Source organism: Arachis hypogaea, chromosome 4 (assembly GCF_003086295.3).
Source record: "Arachis hypogaea cultivar Tifrunner chromosome 4, arahy.Tifrunner.gnm2.J5K5, whole genome shotgun sequence".
Classification (NCBI taxonomy): Eukaryota; Viridiplantae; Streptophyta; class Magnoliopsida; order Fabales; family Fabaceae; genus Arachis; species Arachis hypogaea.
In genome coordinates, this window is record NC_092039.1 from 83,930,399 (window position 1) to 83,937,191 (window position 6,793).

Here is a 6,793-nt window from a genome sequence, read left to right on the forward strand (position 1 = left end):
GGGTGATATACGAATAAAACATAAAGATAAAGATAGAGATACTTATGTAATCCATTGGTAGGAATTTCAGATAAGCGTATGAAGATGCTGTCCCTTCCGTCTCTCTGCTTTCCTACTGTCTTTATCCAATCCTTCTTACTCCTTTCCATGGCAAGCTTATGCAAGGGTTTCACCGTTGTCAGTGGCTACCTCCCATCCTCTCAGTGGAAATGTTCAACGCACCCTGTCACGGCACGGCTATCCATCTGTCGGTTCTCAATCAGGCCGGAATAGAATCCAGTGATTCTTTTGCGTCTGTCACTAACGCCCCGCCTTCAGGAGTTTGAAGCACGTCACAGTCATTCAATCATTGAATCCTACTCAGAATACCACAGACAAGGTTAGACCTTCCGGATTCTCTTGAATGCCGCCATCAGTTCTAGCCTATACCACGAAGACTCTGATCTCACGGAATGGCTGGCTCGGTTGTCAGGCGAGCACTCGGTTGTCAGGCAATCAACCATGCATCGTGTATCAGGAATCCAAGAGATATTCACCCAATCGAAGGTTGTCAGTCACACGTTCATAGGTGAGAATGATGATGAGTGTCACGGATCATCACATTCATAAAGTTGAAGAACAAGTGATATCTTAGAACAAGAACAAGCAGAATTGAATAGAAAAACAATAGTAATTGCATTAATACTCGAGGTACAGCAGAGCTCCACACCTTAATCTATGGTGTGTAGAAGCTCCACCGTTGAAAATACATAAGAACAAGGTCTAGGCATGGCCGAATGGCCAGCCTCCCAATGATCTAAGATAGCATCAGAACAAAGATAACTACCCCGATATATGATCTAAGAACTAGATGTCCAAAAGATTCAAATACAATAGTAAAAGGTCCTACTTATAGAGAACTAGTAGCCTAGGGTTTACAGAGATGAGTAAATGACATAAAAATCCACTTCCGGGCCCACTTGGTGTGTGCTTGGGCTGAGCATTGAAGCATTTTCGTGTAGAGACTCTTCTTGGAGTTAAACGCAAGCTTTTGTGCCAGTTTGGGCGTTTAACTCCCATTCTTGTGCCAGTTCCGGCGTTTAACGCTGGAATTCCTGAGGGTGACTTTGAACGCCGGTTTGGGCCATCAAATCTTAGGCAAAGTATGGACTATCATATATTGCTGGAAAGCCCAGAATGTCTACTTTCCAACGCCGTTGAGAGCGCGCCAATTGGGCTTCTGTAGCTCCAGAAAATCCACTTCGAGTGCAGGGAGGTCAAAATCCAACAGCATCTGCAGTCCTTTTCAGTCTCTGAATCAGATTTTTGCTCAGGTCCCTCAATTTCAGCCAGAAAATACCTGAAATCACAGAAAAACACACAAACTCATAGTAAAGTCCAGAAAAGTAAATTTTAACTAAAAACTAATAAAAATATACTAAAAACTAACTAAATCATACCAAAAACATACTAAAAACAATGCCAAAAAGCGTACAAATTATCCGCTCATCACAACACCAAACTTAAATTGTTGCTTGTCCACAAGCAACTGAAAATCAAATAAGATAAAATGAAGAGAATATGCAATGAATTCCAAAAACATCTATGAAGATCAGTATTAATTAGATGAGCGGGGCTTTTAGCTTTTTGCCTCTGAACAGTTTTGGCATCTCACTCTATCCTTTGAAATTCAGAATGATTGGCTTCTTTAGGAACTCAGAATCCAGATAGTGTCATTGATTCTCCTAGTTAAGTATGATGATTTTTGAACATAGCTACTTATTGAGTCTTGGCTGTGGCCCAAAGCACTCTGTCTTCCAGTATTACCACCGGATACATACATGCCACAGACACATAATTGGGTGAACCTTTTCAGATTGTGACTCAGCTTTGCTAGAGTCCCCAATTAGAGGTGTCCAGGGTTCTTAAGCACACTCTTTTTTCCTTGGATCACAACTTTATTTCTCTTTTCTTTTTTTTTTCTCTTTTTTCCTTCTCTTTTTTTTCGAAATATTTTTTGTGTTCACTGCTTTTTCTTGCTTCATGAATCATTTTTATGATTTTTCAGATCCTCAGTAACATGTCTCCTTTTTCATCATTCTTTCAAGAGCCAACATTCATGAACCACAAATTCAAAAGACATATGCACTGTTTAAGCATACATTCAGAAAACAAAAGTATTGCCACCACATCAAAATAATTAAACTGTTGTAAAATTTAAAATTCATGCAATTCTTTCTTTTTCAATTAAGAACATTTTTCATTCAAGAAAGGTGATGGATTCATAGGACATTCATAATTTTAAGGCATAGACACTAAAGCACTAATGATCACAAGACACAAACATAGATAAACATAAGCACTAAAATTCGAAAAACAGGAAAATAAAGAACAAGGAAATTAAGGAATGGGTCCACCTTAGTGATGGCGGCTCTTTCTTCCTCTTGAAGATCCTATGGAGTGCTTGAGCTCCTCAATGTCTCTTCCTTATCTTTGTTGCTCCTCTCTCATGATTCTTTGATCTTCTCTAATTTCATGGAGGATGATGGAGTGTTCTTGATGCTCCACCCTTAGTTGTCCCATGTTGGAACTCAATTCTCCTAGGGAGGTGTTTAGTTGCTCCCAATAGTTTTGTGGAGGAAAGTGCATCCCTTGAGGCATCTCAGGGATCTCATGATGAGTGGGGTCTCTTGTGTGCTCCATCCTCTTCTTAGTGATGGGCTTGTCCTCATCAATAGAGATGTCTCCCTCTATGTCAACTCCAACCGAATAACAGAGGTGACAAATGAGATGAGGGAAGGCTAACCTTGCCAAGGTAGAGGACTTGTCTGCCACCTTATAAAGTTCTTGAGATATAACCTCATGAACTTCTATTTCTTCTCCAATCATGATGCTATGAATCATGATAGCCCGGTCTATGGTAACTTCGGACCGGTTGCTAGTGGGAATGATTGAGCGTTGGATAAACTCCAACCATCCTCTAGCCACGGGTTTGAGGTCATGCCTTCTCAATTGAACCGGCTTCCCTCTTGACTCTCTCTTCCATTGGGCGCCCTCTTCACATATGACTGTGAGGACTTGGTCCAACCTTTGATCAAAGTTGACCCTTCTAGTGTAAGGATGTTCATCTCCTTGCATCATGGGCAAGTTGAATGCCAACCTTACATTTTCTGGACTAAAATCCAAGTATTTCCCCGAACCATAGTAAGATAATTCTTTGGATCCGGATTCACACTTTGATCTTGGTTCTTGGTGATCCATGCATTGGCATAGAACTCTTGAACCATTAAGATTCTGACTTGTTGAATGGGGTTGGTAAGAATTTCCCAACCTCTTCTTCTGATCTCATGTCGGATCTCCGGATATTCACTCTTTTTGAGTGAAAAAGGGACCTCGGGGATCACCTTCTTCAAGGCCACAACTTCATAGAAGTGGTCTTGATGCACCCTTGAGATGAATCTCTCCATCTCCCATGACTCGGAGGTGGAAGCTTTTGTCTTCCCTTTCCTCTTTCTAGAGGTTTCTCCGGCCTTGGATGCCATAAATGGTTATGGAAAAACAAAAAGCAATGCTTTTACCACACCAAACTTAAAAGGTTTGCTCGTCCTCGAGCAAAAGAAGAAAGAAGAGAGTAGAAGAAGAAGAAATGAGGAAGAAGGGAATGGCTTTGTGTTCGGCCAAAAAGGGAGAGTAGTGGTGGTTAGGTTGTGTAAAAATGAAGGGGTGAAGATGGGTTTATATAGAAGTGGGGGGGCTTGGTTTGGTCATGTATGGGTAGTATGGGTGGGTTTGGGAGGGAAAGTGGTTTGAATTTGAAGGGTGAGGTAGGTGGGGTTTTATGAAGGATGGATGTGAGTGGTGAAGAGAAAGATGGGATTTGATAGGTGAAGGGTTTTTGGGGAAGAGGTGTTGAGGTGATTGGTGAATGGGTGAAGAAGAGAGAGAGTGGTAGGGTAGGTGGGGATCCTGTGGGGTCCACAGATCCTGAGGTGTCAAGGAAAAGTCATCCCTGCACCAAATGGCATGCAAAAATGCGTTTTTAGCCATTTCTGGCGTTAAACGCCGAGCTGGTGCCCATTTCTGGCATTTAACGCCAAGTTCTTGCCCTTTACTGGCGTTTAACGCCAGTCTGGTGCCCTTTTCTGGCGTTAAACGCCCAGAATGGTGCCAGACTGGGCGTTAAACGCCCAATAGCTAGCCTTACTGGCGTTTAAACGCCAGCACGCTCTCCTCCAGGGTGTGCTATTCTTCTTTCTGTTTTTCATTCTGTTTTTGCTTCTTCAATTGATTTTGTGACTTCTCATGATCATCAACCTACAAAAAAACATAAAATAACAAAAGAGAATATATAAAATATAACATTGGGTTGCCTCCCAACAAGCGCTTCTTTAATGTCAGTAGCTTGACAGAGGGCTCTCATGGAGCCTCACAGATGCTCAGAGCAATGTTGGAACCTCCCAACACCAAACTTAGAGTTTGAATGTGGGGGTTCAACACCAAACTTAGAAGTTGGTTGTGGCCTCCCAACACCAAACTTAGAGTTTGACTGTGGGGGCTCTGTTTGGCTCTGTTTTGAGAGAAGCTCTTCATGCTTCCTCTCCATGATGACAGAGGGATATCCTTGAGCCTCAAACACAAAGGATTCTTCATTCACTTGAATGATCAATTCTCCTCTATCAACATCAATCACAGCCTTTGCTGTGGCTAAGAAGGGTCTGCCAAGGATGATGGATTCATCCATGCACTTCCCAGTCTCAAGGACTATGAAATCAGCAGGGATGTAATGGTCTTCAACTTTCACCAGAACATCCTCTACAAGTCCATAAGCTTGTTTTCTTGAGTTGTCTGCCATCTCTAGTGAGATTTTTGCAGCTTGCACCTCAAAGATCCCTAGCTTCTCCATTACAGAGAGAGGCATGAGGTTTACACTTGACCCTAAGTCACACAAGGCCTTCTTGAAGGTCATGGTGCCTATGGTACAAGGTATTGAAAACTTCCCGGGATCCTGTCTCTTTTGAGGTAATTTCTGCCTAGATAAGTTATCCAGTTCTTTGGTGAGCAAAGGGGGTTCATCCTCCCAAGTCTCATTTCCAAATAACTTGTCATTTAGCTTCATGATTGCTTCAAGGTATTTAGCAACTTGCTCTTCAGTGACATACTCATCCTCTTCAGAGGAGGAATATTCATCAGAGCTCATGAGTGGCAGAAGTAAGTCCAATGGAATCTCCATGGTCTCATTTTGAGCCTCAGATTCCCATGGTTCCTCATTGGGGAACTCATTGGAGGCCAGTGGACGTCCATTGAGGTCTTCCTCAGTGGCGTTCACTGCCTCTTCCTCCTCTCCAAATTCGGCCATGTTGATGGCTTTGCACTCTCCTTTTGGATTTTCTTCTGTATTGCTTGGAAGAGTACTAGGAGGGAGTTCAGTAATTTTCTTGCTCAACTGACCCACTTGTGCCTCCAAGTTTCTAATGGAGGACCTTGTTTCAGTCATGAAACTTTGAGTGGTTTTGATTAGATCAGAGACCATGGTTGCTAAGTCAGAGTGGTTCTGCTTAGAATTCTCTGTCTGTTGCTGAGAAGATGATGGAAAAGGCTTGCTATTGCTAAACCTGTTTCTTCCACCATTATTGTTATTGAAACCTTGTTGAGGTCTCTGTTGATCCTTCCATGAGAAATTTGGATGATTTCTCCATGAAGGATTATAGGTGTTTCCATAGGGTTCTCCCAGCTAATTCACCTCTTCCATTGAAGGGTTCTCAGGATCATAAGCTTCTTCTTTAGATGAAGCTTCCTTAGTACTGCTTGGTGCATTTTGCATTCCAGACAGACTTTGAGAAATCATATTGACTTGTTGAGTCAATATTTTGTTCTGAGCCAATATGGCATTCAGAGTGTCAATCTCAAGAACTCCTTTCTTCTGACTAGTCCCATTGTTCACAGGATTCCTTTCAGAAGTGTACATGAACTGGTTATTTGCAACCATTTCAATTAGTTCTTGAGCTTCTGTAGGCGTCTTCTTCAGATGAAGAGATCCTCCAGCAGAGCTATCCAAAGACATCTTGGATAGTTCAGAGAGACCATCATAGAAAATACCTATGATGCTCCATTTAGAAAGCATATCAGAGGGACACTTTCTGATTAATTGTTTGTATCTTTCCCAAGCTTCATAGAGGGATTCTCCTTCCTTCTGTCTGAAGGTTTGGACTTCCACTCTAAGCTTACTCAATTTTTGAGGTGGAAAAAACTTTGCCAAGAAGGCATTGACTAGCTTTTCCCAAGAGTTCAGGCTTTCTTTAGGTTGAGAGTCCAACCATGTTCTAGCTCTGTCTCTTACAGCAAAAGGGAATAGCATAAGTCTGTAGACCTCAGGGTCAACCCCATTAGTCTTGACAGTGTCACAGATTTGCAAGAATTCAGCTAAAAACTGATGAGGATCTTCCAGTGGAAGTCCATGGAACTTGCAATTCTGTTGCATTAGAGAAACTAATTGAGGCTTAAGCTCAAAGTTGTTTGCTCCAATGGCAGGGATAGAGATGCTTCTCCCATAGAAGTCGGGAGTAGGTGCAGTAAAGTCACCCAGCACCTTCCTTGCATTGTTGGCATTGTTGTTGTTTTCGGCTGCCATGAGTTCTTCTTCTTTGAAGATTTCTGTTAGGTCCTCTACAGAGAGTTGTGCCTTGGCTTCTCTTAGTTTTCGCTTCAAGGTCCTTTCAGGTTCAAGGTCAGCCTCAACAAGAATGCTTTTGTCTCTGCTCCTGCTCATATGAAAGAGAAGAAAACAAGAAAATGTGGAATCCTCTATGTCACAGTA

The 6,793-nt window shown here is 42.1% G+C and overlaps 1 non-coding gene across 1 annotated transcript; it reads left to right on the plus strand.

Moving 5' to 3' along the window:
- Window positions 1–6,094: 6,094 nt before the first annotated feature.
- On the plus strand, window positions 6,095–6,202 carry LOC112798604 (small nucleolar RNA R71). Its single transcript, XR_003200209.1, has one exon. It is a non-coding gene; the product is annotated as a small nucleolar RNA R71 (small nucleolar RNA).
- The last annotated feature ends 591 nt before the right edge of the window (window positions 6,203–6,793 follow it).